The sequence below is a fragment of the Herpailurus yagouaroundi genome, unplaced genomic scaffold (assembly GCF_014898765.1).
Source record: "Herpailurus yagouaroundi ecotype Mexico unplaced genomic scaffold, PumYag 163, whole genome shotgun sequence".
NCBI lineage: Eukaryota > Metazoa > Chordata > Mammalia > Carnivora > Felidae > Herpailurus > Herpailurus yagouaroundi.
This window is the reverse complement of record NW_024412404.1, coordinates 50,501,309-50,518,029: the sequence shown is the minus strand read 5'-3', so window position 1 is coordinate 50,518,029 and position 16,721 is coordinate 50,501,309. Positions and strand designations below refer to the sequence as shown.

The window sequence follows — 16,721 nt, the reverse complement described above, 5'->3', positions numbered from 1 at the left end:
CGGAGGCAGCATCATACCCAAGGACAGCCGGCCAAGGCTGGGCAGTGGTCAGTGATGTCAACAGGCACAGACACACCATCCCAACAAGGGTGAGCAGGGCCAAATTCTTGTCTTGGTTTTTTGGGGTTTCTTTTGTTTTGTTTTCTGGGGGTTTTGTTGGTGGTGGTGGTGGTGGTTTTTTAACTGCTAACTCAGAAAGAACTGGAAGCCAAAGGCAAAGGGATACAAAGAAGGAACCTACGAGGTGGATGGGCCAAGGTGGAAGAGAACGTGGAGGTTCCGCAGAGCAGGGCTGGCCTGCGGGCGGGAAGGTCCAGAGCAGGCACTCGAAGACGAGAAGAGAAGCGGCGAAGGCCCAAGTGTCAGGCAACTCTTCTGCTGAGATCCCTCCAACAGCCAGGGGTTCAGAAGAGACCCCCTTTCCAGGCCTTCCAGAACCGACCTCCAGCAGCACCTGTTTGTGGTGACTCCTGTCCGTGTCTCTGCAAGGCCCGGATGCCAAGGCAGAGCGTCTCTCTCTTGATTCCGTGGGTAGCCTTATAATAAACTCCACATGACTCACAGTGACCAATCTGCATCCCCACAGTCCCCAAGGCCCACGTCCCACCCCTCTCCTGACGTCCTGGATCACTCACAAGGGCTTCTGGGTAAGCACCGTTCAGGTGGGCCAATCTCTAGCTAAACAAATTAAGTCTCCATCAACTGTCAACAGTGAGCAAGGGCATACAAAACCTTTTTGTACAAAATAAATTACCGCGTTTTACTCAGTCAGAGCATTATGTCCAAAATGGGAAGTTGATGTAAGCTTCATCAGCCTTTTTCTTTTTTTTAAGGAGAGTTAAATCTAGACTGTTTTCACATGTGATAAATGGTCTCCCAGGACTGTACCTCCTCAGCAGGTTTAATAAGGCACTTAAGATTTTAAAAAAAAATAATAACTTTCTGAAAGGGACTTCAGAGTTTAACTGAAGTCCATAAAGTTATATTAAATGTCATGGAGGAAGACTTGTACCCAGTTAAAGAGGTTTTTAAAGGGTACCCAGAGATTGAAAAGAGAAAAACAATTGGGAAAATCCTGGTTCTCAAAGATTATGAGGCTCTGTCCATTTTATTTTCCACTTTCTGGTCACAGCAGAGGACACAGATCATTGAATGCCTAAGTTTCCAGGCTATAACGGACCAAGAAAAATCATACGTAACCGCTATTGTTTCTTTTTAACCCATGAGGTTAAACACGCTAAGACCTGCCCGCAAGTCACATGGCAAGTTTCTGGCGAGACTAACGCAAAAGACCAGGCTCACTGGGTCTGAGCCCAAGGAACCGTTCCTTTTTGCCCTGGAACTTAACTTTCAACACACTGAAAATTTCTGTGAAATCTAAACGTAATTACATCAAAAACCTAGCACCATTTCTTATGAAATCTAACAGAAAAATATACTGCTTCTCAGAAGCTTCAGAAGAGAGCCCTGGCAACAGAGAAAAATTACAGCAGAGCATTTCTGGGGAAGAAAAGAGGTACAAAGAAGTTTGTGGATAATAAAATCACTTCCAACCCAAACTGACCCACATTTAGAAGTCCAGATCCAATTAATCTGACATTAGTCAATTCTGTGCTGCAGCCCAAGCATTTGAAAATTTACTTTGGGCTGAGTATTACCAGAAAATTCCTCTGCCAGTGGTCTGCAGTTCATTTCTTTGTATGACAACCTCAACGCCCAGAACTCCAGTCCTTCTGGAGCCCATCCTACAGGCTCTTAACTGGTGGATTTAGTTCAAGGTCCTCAAAGTATATATCATTGTCCAATTCACATAATATGTTAATAACCACGGGCTATTATGTTGATTTATTCAAAACCGCTCAGAGCAGAAATGCATATTCTTTGGGCCGTTCTTCCCCTGTACGTTCAAATGCATCACGCTTACAGTAAGGTTAATGTGTGGTGCCCATTCTTCCCAATAGAATACAAAAGAACGGCAGTACATTAAATACTCAAATATCACCTTCTGATGAGCTTCTGTACTCATTGTTCCCATTCATGCTGCAGCCCAACTCCTTCCAACGGAGAGACGGGCTACAGAGAGGTTGGAGTGTGGACAGACTTTCGACGGTGTGTTTATGGAGAGGCCAGCTTTGCACAGCAGCCCAGCCTCGTCACCCATCAATACTACCAGCAAACTCCCTTTAACGGTCAAAAAGGACATGAGAACTTGGGACTGCAGGATTGCAGAATAGAATCCTGCAAAATTGGTCTGCATGATCTTCGAAGTGCTGATATCTGGCCCGGTCATGTCTAATGACTCTGGTTTGCTTTCACTCTCTCCATGCAGCTTAAAAATCCTATGCCCTTATGTGATCAAAAGTGGGTTTGGAAGCTTCTTACGTAGCATCCTTCTGAAATGCAGAGCTCCAAACAGCACAGGTTTTACTCAAATTATATACTCACCCAGACACAGCTCCTCCCTTCTGAGACTCACATTATTTCTATGTTTTATTTCTGAAATTTAGATGCATAGAACAGGTAGATAAATTTAACACAGCAGTGTTTCTTTCTTCCCCCAAAATTTGTTATTAGATTGAAGGCAGATCTTTCAGCTGATGATATATCAGAATTTAGAATACATGGCGTTTGCAAAGAGTAATACTCATGCCCTTGACACCTGCGTTTCTCTGACAGCTTCTTGCCAACATCACACACTGACACAAACCCAATACTAAGAATTATCATAGCCTTACAGGGATGCAAAAGACTTATCATCTGTAAAGCATGCCAAGTATTAATAGCATCCCCCCCTTCCTAAACATTGGGCACAGCAACATCGTGTTTGAAAAGCGTTTATCGGACCACCTGACTCTTACAACATCTCTCACTCCCGACTACAACCCCTGAGGGAGATAGTTACGATGTTCCTCACTTTACCATAAGGAAACGGGGAGATTGGAAACTTCCCAAGAACACGGCAAAGAGGCACCTGGCTAGTCTGAGAGAAAGCCAACACGTGCCCATCTCCAAAGTCAGTGCTCTCAGCCACTAGAACTGAAGGACAGTCCTGTCCTTCAGAAGCCACAGCTATCCCCATTCTGTACAGATGAATAAACTGAGGCTCCATATTAAGCTATCGACACACACACACACACACACAAAAATCACACAACTGCCAAGTGGGAGCCAAATACCGTGTGAGTTTGGAGACAGGAAGTACTTCTTACCATGCGCTAGACAAAAATACAGTACAGTCCCAAATAATTCCCTTAAGTTTCAGGGAAAAAAAAAAAAAAGATAAGACGTGTATCCTCTCCTTTGCATGCCGTGTGTATTTGGGATAAAGTCTCCACCTATAAGAACAGATGAGTTAGGGGCGCCTGGGTGGCTCAGTCGGTTGAGTGGCCGACTTCAGCTCAGGTCATGATCTCGCGGTCCGTGAGTTCGAGCCCCGCGTCGGGCTCTGTGCTGACAGCTCACAGCCTGGAGCCTGTTTCGGATTCTGTGTCTCCCTCTCTCTGACCCTCCCCCGTTCATGCTCTGTCTCTCTCTTTCTCAAAAATAAATAAACGTTAAAAAAAAAAAAAAAAAAAAAGAACAGATGAGTTAATGTCCTCTTCTCTGCCCTCGACCCCACCCAAAAGATTTCCCAACTGTTTGGATATTCCATTTCATACTTCTAAACAGGAGGCTATTTTCCCCACTTTCAAATACAGGCCTTCTGCCAACCCGTGAGGTCGCCGCCTGACGGACGGCATTCACACGGGCCACACTGCCCACCCTGCCTTACACCGGGCTCCAGAGGAGTGGCTGTCACCAGAGTGGCTGCAGCCTCTGGGGAGCCAGAGCCCTGCCAGGCCCAACTTCCCGCTCAAGGACTGGCAGGTCAAGGAACCTGGCGAGACTTCACTTTTCCCTCTGTGGAATGGGATTACCCTTCCCTCCTTCATTCAAAGCCTTCCGTTCATGGCACGAACATGTGGGGGAATGTGAAGGCAGAGCGTTATTTAGGTCAATGGTCATTAGAAGGAACAACAGTAATAAACAAGTTTAATTGCACAGCCTACCCCTCAACAAATTCTGGCTAGACACTGATTACACTTCAGCTGAAAATCTATGGGCCTGCCGAGAGAGGGGACGGAATTTCACTTTAAGGAATGACAAAATATTTTCCCAGGCCCTCAGCTGCTTCATTAATGCTTGCCTTATTTGGGGGGAAAGAAAAACTGGCCGAGCATCCGTGGTAGTTTTATATGCCGTGAACTGGCAATGTTTTGGAACAAAAAACAACTTTTGCACTAGGGTACTTATGGCATCATTATCGCATTTTCCAAGCCCCGGCTGCCGCACTGCCAGGGAGAGAAGGAAGGGGCCGGGGAACAGTAGTACCTTCACCAGCGGCAGGGCTGGAACAAGGGGGCTTTAGAATAAATCTTGGTCTGTGTGCGTATTTATGGCAAAATAACCCACGTGCATTTACCTTATAAAAGTGTTACAGGTAGGCATACTTATGTAATTTATTTAATGTTCTTTAACATCCATGCTTACTTGGGTTTCATACAATTTATTAAGTTTTCAGTCTGGCCTGCAGAAATGGGAAAAATAAAAGCAGATGTGAACGTACTATTTAAATGTTCACCAACCTCCTGCAAAGCCTGGAACCAGCTAAGAAATACCTCTGCGGCTGCCCTTCGGAGCCTGCCCTGGCTGTGTCCCTCCCTTCCACCCAGAGGACGCCTGTCCTTAACAGGTATGAGGGGCTCTGTGGCGGGCTTCAGTCAAAGGACAAAGATCTCAACAAAGGAGACCCTGATGCCTGATTGGAAGCCGGGTGGACACCCCAAAGGAAACGGTCCCTGCTCAGGAGACTGAGAAGCAAGAGGGTACAGGCCTGCCAGACCCCGTCCGTCCCCGACACCTCCCCACGTGGCAAGGTACTCGCCCCTCCCCCTCCTTCCAACCAGGAGTTCCTGGAGGTGTCTCTTTCAGGAGCCCCATCACCCTGCAGGATCACACGCACATGCCCACACATCACGAGCGCGCACACATCACGAGCGAGCACGCACGCGTGCACACACACTTTCCCTTCTCCCTCCGTCTAACCTTCCCGTGCTTGGCCCTTCAGTTTAATATTTACCAAATCTCTTGGCAGAGTTCCCTTTCTGCTAAATAAAAACTCTTTCACTGCTCTTTTTTTGGCCCCTTTTTCTTTCTCCAGCCTCTGGCTCCTTGGGAGAGGCCCAGAATCAACCAATGGAGGAGTCTCCAGAGGAGCAAAGCCAGGGAGAGAGGGAGGCCTGGGGGGTAGCAGACTGGATTCGACAGCTTCAGATAATGGAATCAAAGTCATGCCCCACAGTGTAATTTCCCTTAGCCCAGAGCTCACACCTCCTCCTGGGTCCTCCAGCGTTCCCATCTCCTCCCTCCCTCCCTCCCTCCCTCCCTTCCAGCCAGAGCAGGGTCACAGGGCAGGACCAAGGCAGAGCCATCTTCTCCAATTCGGAGGGCAATGAAAAACGTCACTGCTTCACTGTTGAAGAAACCAGGGAGGAGAGGAGTATGTTTCTTGGCCCCGCATAAAAGCAGTCAAATAGTTTAGTCTGGGGCCCTGAAGCCAATGGCTGTCAAAGGGGAAGTTTATTAGTAAACACAAGCATTAGCCTATCATCAGAAGAATGTGTCTCTCTAAAGTCAAATTTACATCTCCAAATACTGCTACCCCAAGGAAGAAGGCAGGTAGGTAACTGGGGGGCTGGTTCATGAGCTTAGAGCTATTTCCTAAAGTCAGGCTTAGGAGGGCCACCCCCAGAGAGATGACAGGACGTGTATAATTAAGTTCACAACAAAAACAAGGTCCTATCTGTGAGCACTGTGGTCAAGCAGGGGAGATAGGATTGAAATGTAAAGTTCCCAGGGCCTGAATTCAGTCAGTGTCGTCCTTCCTGATGTAAAATGAGAAAGGGGATGCATAGCCCCCCAACAAATTGCACATGTTCTACGTGTATCTATAAACACACACACCGTGGGCTCTTTCTCGCTGTCTCTGGCTGTTAACGTTTAGGGCAAAAGCATTACACCCAATTTATTATTGAGTCTTTGGTAGTAAAGCGCTAAGAATGGAACCCTCACTCATTTTATTAAGACCCCAGAGTGTCCCGGGAGCCCAAAGCTCCAGGGGAATTGTCACAGACCACAGAGCCTTGACCTCCAGGTCTTGGTTCAACTCCTTCCTCAGCTTATACAACTTAGCTGCTATTAAAACACCTAATGGGCCCTTAATTGGGTTGATTTTTTACCTAGATAACTCCAACTAAATCATCTGGCCCAGAAGGACTACGTTTTTCCCTTAACCATTATCTGCTCATCCCCTTCACCTGCCACACAACCACCTCCCCCCTAAAAGGGGAAGAAGATGACAAGGGGGGGGGGGTAGGACCGTAAAAGAACCACATAAGAAAAAATGGGACCCAACGCAGTAAAAGCCACCTGTCTACGTCAGGAAAATGTTCACGTCTATCCCTACTGGGTTACATGCCTAGGCTAAGGCTGTTAGGGAAATACGATGAGGTCCTTTTTCTCGTGGATGTATTTTCTGAACACGGTGGAACAGGGGGGGCGGGGGGGGGGAGGCAGAGAGAGAGAGAGAAGGGGGGGGGGAAGATTAGGAACTAACCAGGCACTAAGGAACTTCCTTTCCAGTCCGGGGGCGAGCCGGCCAGTTTCAAGACGAAGTGGCAAGAGTGAGTGCAGAGAGGGTTGGGCCAAGGACATGGGGGTCTGAGGAGGCCCTTCTGGCCTGCGAGCTTGGCTGTGGAGGAGGTTAAGAAGGGACTCACCGAATGGCTGAGTAAAGGTCACCTTCACAGAAATCACTTCTTCCACAGAAATAACAGGTCTACTGAACGCCACGCCCAAACGGTTGTGGCCACCGTGTTAAGTGTCGCCACGCCCTCCCCCAACCCCAGCAAAAGTTCAGTGAAGAGGGATCTCCGCCCTTTGTTAACAACAAAACAAACCGATGTAGAATGACAACGTTTGCCCCTTTCCTCTTATTTCCTCCCGCCATGCTTCTAAGGCTCTCTCCACTTCTCAGTCACCAAAGAGATTCTTTTAGAAACATCCTCTTGCTCTTGAGCAGGACGAGATTGAAAATACGGAGCCTCTCGAGAGGGCAAGGTAGTGCCTACTTTTAACTCTTGACCTGCTAGTGCGCAGAGCCAGCTAACAAACTGGGAATTCCCTTTGTCGGGGAAAAGATCAGAACGTGGTCTGTACGGTTCCAGGGGAGAATCAATAACTGTCAGAGGGAAAAAGGGAGGAAAAGCAGGCACTTAATTCACTGTCCTTTCATCTCAATGGAAGAGCAAATTTCCTAGGTGACACAGCCTTCTCTTTCCTCCAAAGTCTTGTCCCAATAAGGCCACGGGAAACACTAAGGACTGGATGCTTTGACGTTAATGCCTGCAACAGCGATTACCGATTCCCTCATTAATACCCAGACGGAGGGGGGAAATTGGGAGATTGAAGTTTTATAAGTCATCACAGAGGTTAACCCTTCTTACGGGCAGAGTTGATGCCTCTCCCTTAAAGTAAGGAGATGTATCTGAAAAGCAGCATCCCCGGTACAGACCCGGCCTCGCCTGGTTCCTCCTGGGGGGGTCACGTGGGCCTGCTGTACCCCCTGAGAAACCCGAGCCCCCCCCCCCCCCCGCTCCAGCCACTGGGGACTGTGCCCATCAGCAACGCCCAAAGTCACTAAACGGTCTCTTGAAAGAAGCCATGAGGTTGAGAATCTGACTTACCTGAAAGGGGGGTGGGGGGCCGGGGGTGATCCTTGAATGACCGATCAGAGTGGGGGGGGGGTGGAGGGGAGAATAATACATAAAAAACTTGACAATGGATTTCCAGGACCGCTGGAATCCGTGGGGTAGTCAAGCAGAGCTTAGCTGACTGCCACCCCTAAGACCTCAGGGCTCCCAAATAAACAATGTGAGATCTCACGCCCCCGGCCTGAAGTTTGATGTGGCTCAGAGAGGCCGGGGGCTCCCCACAGGCAGCCTCAAACTCACCCCCACCCCTTGTCTGGGGGACACTCTTCCCTAAGTATTTTGAGCACACCGCAATCACACGGCGTACCAATTTATTCTTCCGCATCTAGAAACACAGTCTTCTGGGAAAAACATGCTCTTTTCGGTGTGGCCGCGGAGTTCTGCCACAGCTTGTAATTTTGGCTAAGGAAGGGATTTCCTGTCTGACAGGAAGCAGGAGCCAAAGCGGACTTTAGCTGCTGCAAACCTCTGGCTTAAAACTTAAAAGGGAGAGAAAGACAACCACTGCCACTTATCAGGGAGTCAGAATCCGAGTCTTCCAAGAACGGGAACCTCTCCCCTGACCCCTATTTATTAAAACAAGTTTATCTAACAAACAACCCCAGAGCATTCTGTCCCCAAAAAGTAAGCTTGGTCTCTGCTTTTGTAACAACACAGTCCTTTTAAAGCTTCTAAGGACATAATTACCAGTTGAGTTTTGAACTTTGCCCAGATAAAGGCTGATACACTAGGCTTTGCTGTTTGTTTCTCTAATCAAGTAAATTCAAATGTGAATAGACTTCTGGGCCTTCTTTGTACCCAGTTCCCTCTCGAAGATCTACTTATTTTTCCCCCTTTCTTTATCACTGAGGACATTTTTATGGGTAGTAGAATATGTTTTGTTTTATAGAATTCCTACCACTTGGTTTTTATTCCATCCAAGCATTTTCAGAGAAACAAACACTAGCAGGATATCAGCTGATAGCTGAAATTTAAATTGTTATCAGAAATTCCGCTTCCTTCCCTAACCCCACTGTCACTATCTTTAAAAACTGACAATATGCAAGGCTAACATTTAAGCTGTAAAAGAAGTACCCCATGCTTCCTTCACACCCGCGCGCACACACACACACACACACACACACACACACACAAGCGCGCGCGCACACACACACAGCCCAAACATGGGGAGCCAAATGGCAGATAATTAAGGAGAATACTATCTGCACGACTCCTATCATTTACCAGCCTGTTTAACAGTTTCTAAATAAAAATGTGATTTTGTCTTCTTCCCGCCCCCCCCCCCACAGCGATTTTTCCAGCCAGCCTTGGGCAGTAAACAGTTAATATTCCACTCTCCCCTGCTGCCTTGAAAACCAAGGAAACAATTGAGACATTGTCCAGCGAACAAGACTCCCAGGGACTGACATTTTTGTTTATGTCCCAGTTCTCAGCCTGTCAATTTCCACTAGGCTGCCTGACCCACACCAATACGGTCCTCCGTGAGCTGAAAGGGCTCCGCTTCATTTATTTTATTAAAGCTTCGGTGTCTGTTTTTGATTCAAACTCCAAACCTCCCCACCCCCGCCTTCTCCCCAGAAAGTTGCCTCCTAACTCAGAGGTTGTGTTGCAATTTCTTCTTGGGACTGGTTGCCAAGAAAAGTAACAAAATATTTTTGAATACCAATGTTTGCATGGTTTGGCCAAAAAAAAAAAAGGTTGGGGGGGGGGGTGTACCTGAACAAGTCACCCAGCCTTGAAAGCCTCATGTTTTCATGGCGTCTTGAAAATAATCCGCTGAAATGTGTCCACAGGAGTGGACTTACACGGTGATCTAATGATCTAACGTCCAAACTCCAGCACTTCAGAAACATTTAAAAATCCTCAGATACATCTGAAAAGCCCAAACTTCACGTTCAAAACCAAAAAGAGGACATCAATATTTTCACCCCTACTGACGCCACTCCCCAACTAATCATGTGAATTACAGCCCCCCAGCTCCCTCTTTGGCCTTTCCATGCCCCCACTGCCACCCCAACACTTGGCTTTCTGGGTGTGGGCACTGCATCAGTGATACTTTTGAGGCCCTGCTTCTGACACTTTATCTCCATGAAAAGCACACACAGCAGTGAGCACCGTTTCCTGTTTGCAGAGTGAGCATGAACCAAATCACACCCTATGCAGCAGCTACGGAATCCAGCAGCATATGGCATTGTGCAAGATTTCCTATGGAATAAAGGCAGCAAAGCCCTCCTTCTGCTTCCTATCAAATCCTGTCACTCTGTGCTGGGGGGTCTCTCTCTTTCCCACTGGCCCAAACCCATCTCTCCACATTAAGGTGCAACACACACACACACACACACACACACACACACACACACACACACCGACCCAAAACCTGGAACTTTTACAGGAAATAGAACACTTGAGAACTTGAAAGCCACATGGATCCAACCTCCCTTAGTCCCCCTTGGTTGATCCAGTTAGACACAGCCCCTGTTTTCACAAACTAACCAGTAAGCAAAAGGCTGGGGCTGGGGTGTCTGCTGTCCCAGAGCGCCCCCATGATGTCCACACTGCCCTAGATTCTCAGGTACCCCTACCCAAACTCAGTATATAAAGCCACATTTTCCAACTAACCATCTCTACCTTTTTTTCCCCTCTCACCCTCTCCAAAAACAGCGTTTGGCTATCTTCCCATTGCGACTCTTTGTTTAGAATTGAGGATTCCCCACCCCCTTTTCATCTCTGCTCTAAAGGGCCTCTTCAGACCCTTTCAAAGCCTCGGCAGCCTCCCCAAGCTCGGGTCATCAGACACTGAAATAAATGGAGATACTTTTATGGCATATTTGAATGTAACAAGCCATTCTCTTTCGTTTCCTAAAAGGAAGCCCTGTTGGGCAGTCACAAGTTATTACTGAACCAAGGTTGAAAGACAGAATCCCTAAGGGCCAAAGGTAAGATTGTAACATTTACAGCCACTACGTTCTTCCCCCTTTTAAGGCCCTAATGAACCAGTGTAGGGCATAGGCAAAGCATTAACTCCTTCCTGCCAGAAGCTTCCATTTGCCCTGCTAGGTGAGCCTCCCAACCCTGGCACCTCCCACCGTTCAGATCTCAGCTTGGACCCTGTCTTCTGGAGGAGCCCTCCCCCTGCCGTCATCCCACCTAAAACAGCCCCCCAGCCCATGGTCCTGCTCTGTCCTGCTGTCTTGCTTTATAGCCACCACAGCTCCTACCGCTATCTGAAATGACCTTGCTCCTTTTCAGCTGGAAGGTGAGCACTGGGAATAAGAGCCTGGCCACTGGCTTAACAAACACTGCAAAGGACTTTCTAGCTAGGAAGAGAGGTCACTTCCTTTCTTTCTGGGCTTCGGTTTCTTCATCCGTAAAACGGGAAAAATAATGATAATTAGTAATAATAATATCTTCTCTCCAAATGGTTCTAAGGATTGAAGTAATATATGCAGAATCTGGCAAATAAAAGTGGTCAGAATATAATTTTTTAATTATTTTTTTATTCTTCTCTCTCTTTTTTTTTCCATATTATTTGTTTACTGGTTTGGGTCTCTACTGCTCTCTTCCCCTCCCCCTCCCCACATAGAACAGACGCTCCACGAGAACAAGAATATTTTCTTGCCACTGACAGATTTCCAGCCTCTCTCCTCATGGGTAACCGACTAAATATTTGTTGGGAGGATGGGAGGAAGAGAAATAAAGGTGGAAGCGGGTGGCTCAAGGCAGACATCTGGCTTTCCTGTTTTGAGCAATCAATAATCACCTACTTGGGGTGCCTGGGTGGCTCAGTTGGTTGACTCTCCAACTCTTGATCTCAGGGTCCTGAGTTCAAGCCCCTCACTGGGCTCCATGCTGGGCATGGAGCCTAATTTAAAAAAATAATAATAGGGGCGCCTGGGTGGCGCAGTCGGTTAAGCGTCTGACTTCAGCCAGGTCACGATCTCGCGGTCCGTGAGTTCGAGCCCCACGTCAGGCTCTGGGCGGATGGCTCGGAGCCTGGAGCCTGTTTCCGATTCTGTGTCTCCCTCTCTCTCTGCCCCTCCCCCGTTCATGCTCTGTCTCTCTCTGTCCCAAAAATAAATAAACGTTGAAAAAAAATTTAAAAAAAAATAAAATAAAATAAAAAATAAAAATAAAAAAATAATAATAAATTAAATTAAATTAAATTAAATTAAATTAAATTAAAATAATCACCTACTCACAGCAACCTTCCTCAACGGATACAAAGGGACAAAGACAAAAAGATCTTTATTGGTTGTGAGATATGTGGTCTTCAGACATGCTTAGATCAGACCCCATTCAGTCCTGCCCCCCGGATTTCCTCTTGCTTCCAAGGGGTAGAGGCAGGGAGAGGTCTGGAAAGGCCTGCTCTGCAGACGCCCAACCTAGGGACCACGTCCTGGGAAAAGCCCTTAACTACCCACCAGGCGTCCTCCCCCGGCCTGCCCATCTGAAGTGACGATGCTTTTCCAAGTGGTAAATGAATCATGTCAGACCAAAAGCCATTTTAAAAGTACACTTTGTAAAAACCCCGTACTACAGCACATTTCATTTATTAATTATGCTATGGATTAGGGATCAAAGTGGTAGAAATCTCAGTGTACTAGAAATAAATGGCTTTTGTGGTTACCTAAATCCTCGGAGTCCCCTGGAATGTAATTCCTTAGGCAAAAACAGCTTCCCAGACGTCTTGAGCCACCGCCTCCCTCACCCCTCCCCATAATACAGAGGAGAGTGATTACTCAGCATCAGACCTGCATGATGCAATTATTTGGGCTTTTAACATTTGAGTTCTATGAAACATGGAACTATTCCTTCTGAACCACCCTCCGAAGGATGGGATTTTTAGCTCCTAAGATTGAATCTCAAGTCCTTCCCCTTTTCCTTCCTGTCCTTTGCCCTCACCCGCTTTTTCTTCCCAATTACATTCAAACTGAAAATACCATACAAAGATGTTGGAACCCAAACAAATTTCCAGGAACTTTTAAGAAGGCAATGGGGCATATAGCATTAAGCACACAGACTTTATGGTCAGAAAGATCTGGATTTGAATTCTGGCCCCGCCACTTGCCTTGTAAAATCTAACTTCCTTAACTCTGGTTTTCTTATCTTTAAGGCGCCTGGGTGGCTCAGGCAATTGAGCGTCCACCTTCAGCTCAGGTCGTGATCTCATGGTTCGGTTCGTGGGTTCGAGCCCCACATCGGGATCTCTGCGATCAATGGAGAGTCCGCTTAGGATCCTCTGCCCCTCTCTCTCTCTGCCCCTCCCCTCCTTGCTCTCTCTCTCTCTCTCTCTCTTTCTCTGTCACCGAAATAAACATGTAAAAAAATAAAATGGGGATAAAACTGCCTACTTCAAAAGGGACTGTTGGAAGACTGATGTGATAAAATGTAGAAAGCTTCTGTCCAGAGCCAGCACTCTGTACCTCGTCAATATGTGACCAGTAGTTATTTATTGCCCCTCCACTTCCATATTTCCCAGATAAAAGTCTGGTCCAGAGTTTCTACATCTTGTTCCACGTGAGTTGTTTTAATCATATTTAAATTCTAGTTAAAGAAGAAAAAAAAAAAAAAAAACCCAATCTTCTGACTTAGATTTTTACCATAGAAAAGTAATTTCCTTAGACGTGGCTATAAGATAGCAGACATCGAATCAAAATCATGGTTTCCCCACACTGCCTAAAGTAAGTACAAAATGAAAGCACAGAGAGTGAGATTAATAAATTTGTGTGCATTAAAAATTTTTAAACTTCATTATTTATATTTAAAAACCCATCTAAGCAGAGTTTTAAAACATCACAGATGGGGAGAAAGTGTTTCCAACACATAACAAGTTCTCTAACTTATATAAAGAGCTCCTATAAATCAATAAGGAAAAACTGAGTCTTTGTTTTTGGGGTTTTTTTTTTTTTTTTTTTTAAGTTTATTTTTGAGAGAGAGAGAATCTGAAGCAGGCTCCAGGCTCCAAGCCCGACAGGCTCAGCACAGAGCCTGACAGGCTCCAACTCACAAACTGTGAGATCATGACCTGAACAGAAGTTGGACACTTAACTGACTGAGCCACCCAGGCACCCCCTGATTCTTTAAAATGTGCAGAGGATTAAACCAGGGGAGCCAGAGTGGAGATAATGAACAAATGACAACAAAAATGCCAACCTCAGGAGTCAAAGAAATGCAAATTGAAACATGGTAACATGATGTTGCCACACACTGACCAGATTGGCAAAAATTTAGAGTCTGACAAGATAAAGTGTTGTTAAAAATATGGGGGGGGGGGGGCGCCTGGGTGGCTCAGTCGGTTAAGCCTCCGACTTCAGTTAAGCCTCCGACTTCAGCTCAGGTCACCATCTCACAGTCCGTGAGTTCGAGCCCCGCGTCGGGCTCTGGGCTGATGGCTCAGAGCCTGGAGCCTGTTTCCGATTCTGTGTCTCCCTCTTTCTCTGTCCCTCCCCCGTTCATGCTCTGTCTCTCTCTGTCTCAAAAATAAATAAATGTTAAAAAAAAAAATTTTTTTTTTTAAATAAAAAAAAAATATGGGGGGAGGAAGTGTTCGTACAATGGTGATGCACCTCCTAACTGAGCCAATCATTCTGGAAAGCCTGATGCTTGAGGATACCTTGTGAATTACGGCTGAAAACCAGCAACCTATGTCCTACCAATTCCTCTATACAGTATGAACCCCAGAGAAATGCTTTACATGTGTCTACATACATCTACCCAAGGACCATTACTGCAGCAATAACTTTTTAAAGATTCTGTCATCTTAAAAAACTGTAAGCAACCCAATATATACCTATCAGTACAGGAACGGGGAAGTTAGTATACCCATGTAATGAAAGAGTACATAGCAGTTAAAATGGGTGACAGGGACTTAAAGTGCAACATGGGTAAAATTCAAGTGCAATGTTGAATAAGAGAGACACGCTGTAGAATATTATGAAATAGGAAACCACTTACCTAAAATTTAAAAATTACTAATACTAACTGTAATACAAAATGACACTGTAAGACTGTAGGTACATCTACATATACACGTACACATACATGAGCACATACATATACATATACAAACACATATACACACACATATACACATTCACATATATATACAGAAAAGTGTGCAAGCCTGGACTGGGGAGACACCAAATTATAACAGTAGTTACATTTCAGAAGGGAAGATCATGGATCCCTTCCCCAGGGAGGGAAACATAGGTTTAGTTTTGTTCTTTTGTTCTTTTTGTTCTGTTTGTTCACAAGGGATTAGATCAGTAATTGTTATTTTAGGGGGCAGGTAATGAGTGTGTCCATTATATTTTTCTTTGTACCTTTCACTATTTTTTGTTTTAGAACTGCCAACCACATTGGAAAACTCGAATACGTAAAAACTCAAATTTATACAAAAAATAAATTACAGAGTGAATATGCCTGGCACCAAACAGAGGGAGTGAGCTGAGAAAAATGCCCACAAAAGCCTTCCATCAATGTAACTTACCAGAAAGATTTGTAATTTGCCCTCCAGTCGGCAGGCACACGCCCTCATGGTGTGTGAAGGGACGTATAATTTGAGACCAATGCAAGGCTCATCTTGATACAAATCTCTTTTTGCTGGTTCCTTTCTTCTGCCAAGAGTTCATACCTTTTCCTCCTAGGAATCCATGAGGCCTCACTTCCTCAACAGGAACTAACAGCATCACCAAGGCACGACAGGCCTCGAGTTTCCTGGTGCAGCCTCCAGCCTGCTGCCCCTCCCTGGCTGCGAGCTCACTCCCCACGGAAGCAAAATAACACCAAGAGGTGAGAAGCCCAGGGCTGGGGTCAGGCTCCCCGCACGCACATTCCAGCTTGCCACTTCACCATCTGGATCACCTTGGGTGTTCCGTGCCTCCCCCACCTCCTCGCTACACTCTAGCTTCTTAATCTGTAAAATGGGATAGTGACAACATCTAACCCATAAGGGTGTTGTGGGGATTAAATGTGGCAGGCACACAGATTAATTAAAATAGTAAATTAGTACAAGGGTAAAGCAGTAAGTGCTCAGGAAACCTCCAGTGTTATCATGATCTTGAGTACATCTCTCCACGTCTCAGTGCATCCATTTCTTAACTGTCAAAATGAGGGCTTTGCGCCCAGAAAGCCACTAAGTTCCCTTTTCAACATGTTGAGTCCAGGGCTAAGTCTGAGATTAAAAGAAAAATCAGGAACAGAAGAGCTAGCATGAGAGAGAACAAGGCTCTGGTCTACCTGCAATCCTGTTGGAATTGAGGCTCCAGGACAGCGCGTGACAAAAAGTTCCCCAACCTCCTTCCCTTGGCTTCTGTTCTGGCCTCTGGTATCACACCCCTGTGCCTAACAGGATCCCGACAATCCCCACCCTTGGCTTCATATCCAGCAGGTTCCATGTTGCCAGCTCAAAACCTTTGGAGGAAATTCACATAGGCATCCAGACACCGGAATACTTGGCCAAAGCCAACCCCGCTGGCCACCTCTGGAACCCCAGCCATTTCCACGCGCCAACGGCCCGCCCTCCCTCTCCTTGACAAACGCCCTCTCTGCCCACTCACTTATTCCACACAGAGGTCCAAAAACGCACTAGCTCACCATATGTCCTTACTGCCTCTCAACGGGTAGACTTTTCATGTTCTGAAATTTAACTTAACCATGAGATCGTTGGCATAAGAGCTGTGCTGATATCCCACACACGCATCAGCCCCGGACTCAAAGTGTGGATAAAAACTCAGGACGAGAGTCATCACAAGTATGGAAAGAAGAGAAAGAAGAGAAAGAAAAGAAAAGAAAAGAAAAGACAAGAAAGGAAAGGAAAGGAAAGGAAAGGAAAGGAAAGGAAAGGAAGAAAAAGAAAAAGAAAAAGAGAGAAAGAAAGAAAAGAAAGAAAGAGAAAGAAAGAAAGAAAGA

At 46.1% G+C, this 16,721-nt stretch overlaps 1 protein-coding gene and 1 long non-coding RNA gene across 27 annotated transcripts in view; both read right to left on the bottom strand.

The window, feature by feature from the left end:
• TCF7L2 (transcription factor 7 like 2) overlaps positions 1 to 16,721 on the bottom strand; it is a 203,638-nt gene that overhangs the window by 92,657 nt on the left and 94,260 nt on the right. The gene's annotated exons all lie outside the window — the stretch shown is intronic.
• The window catches only part of LOC121037240 (uncharacterized), a 21,904-nt gene continuing 13,253 nt past the window's right edge, over positions 8,071 to 16,721 (bottom strand). Inside the window, exon 3 of the long non-coding RNA XR_005793668.1 lies at positions 8,071 to 8,081. This is a non-coding gene — a long non-coding RNA (uncharacterized LOC121037240). The remainder of the gene's footprint in view (positions 8,082 to 16,721) is intronic.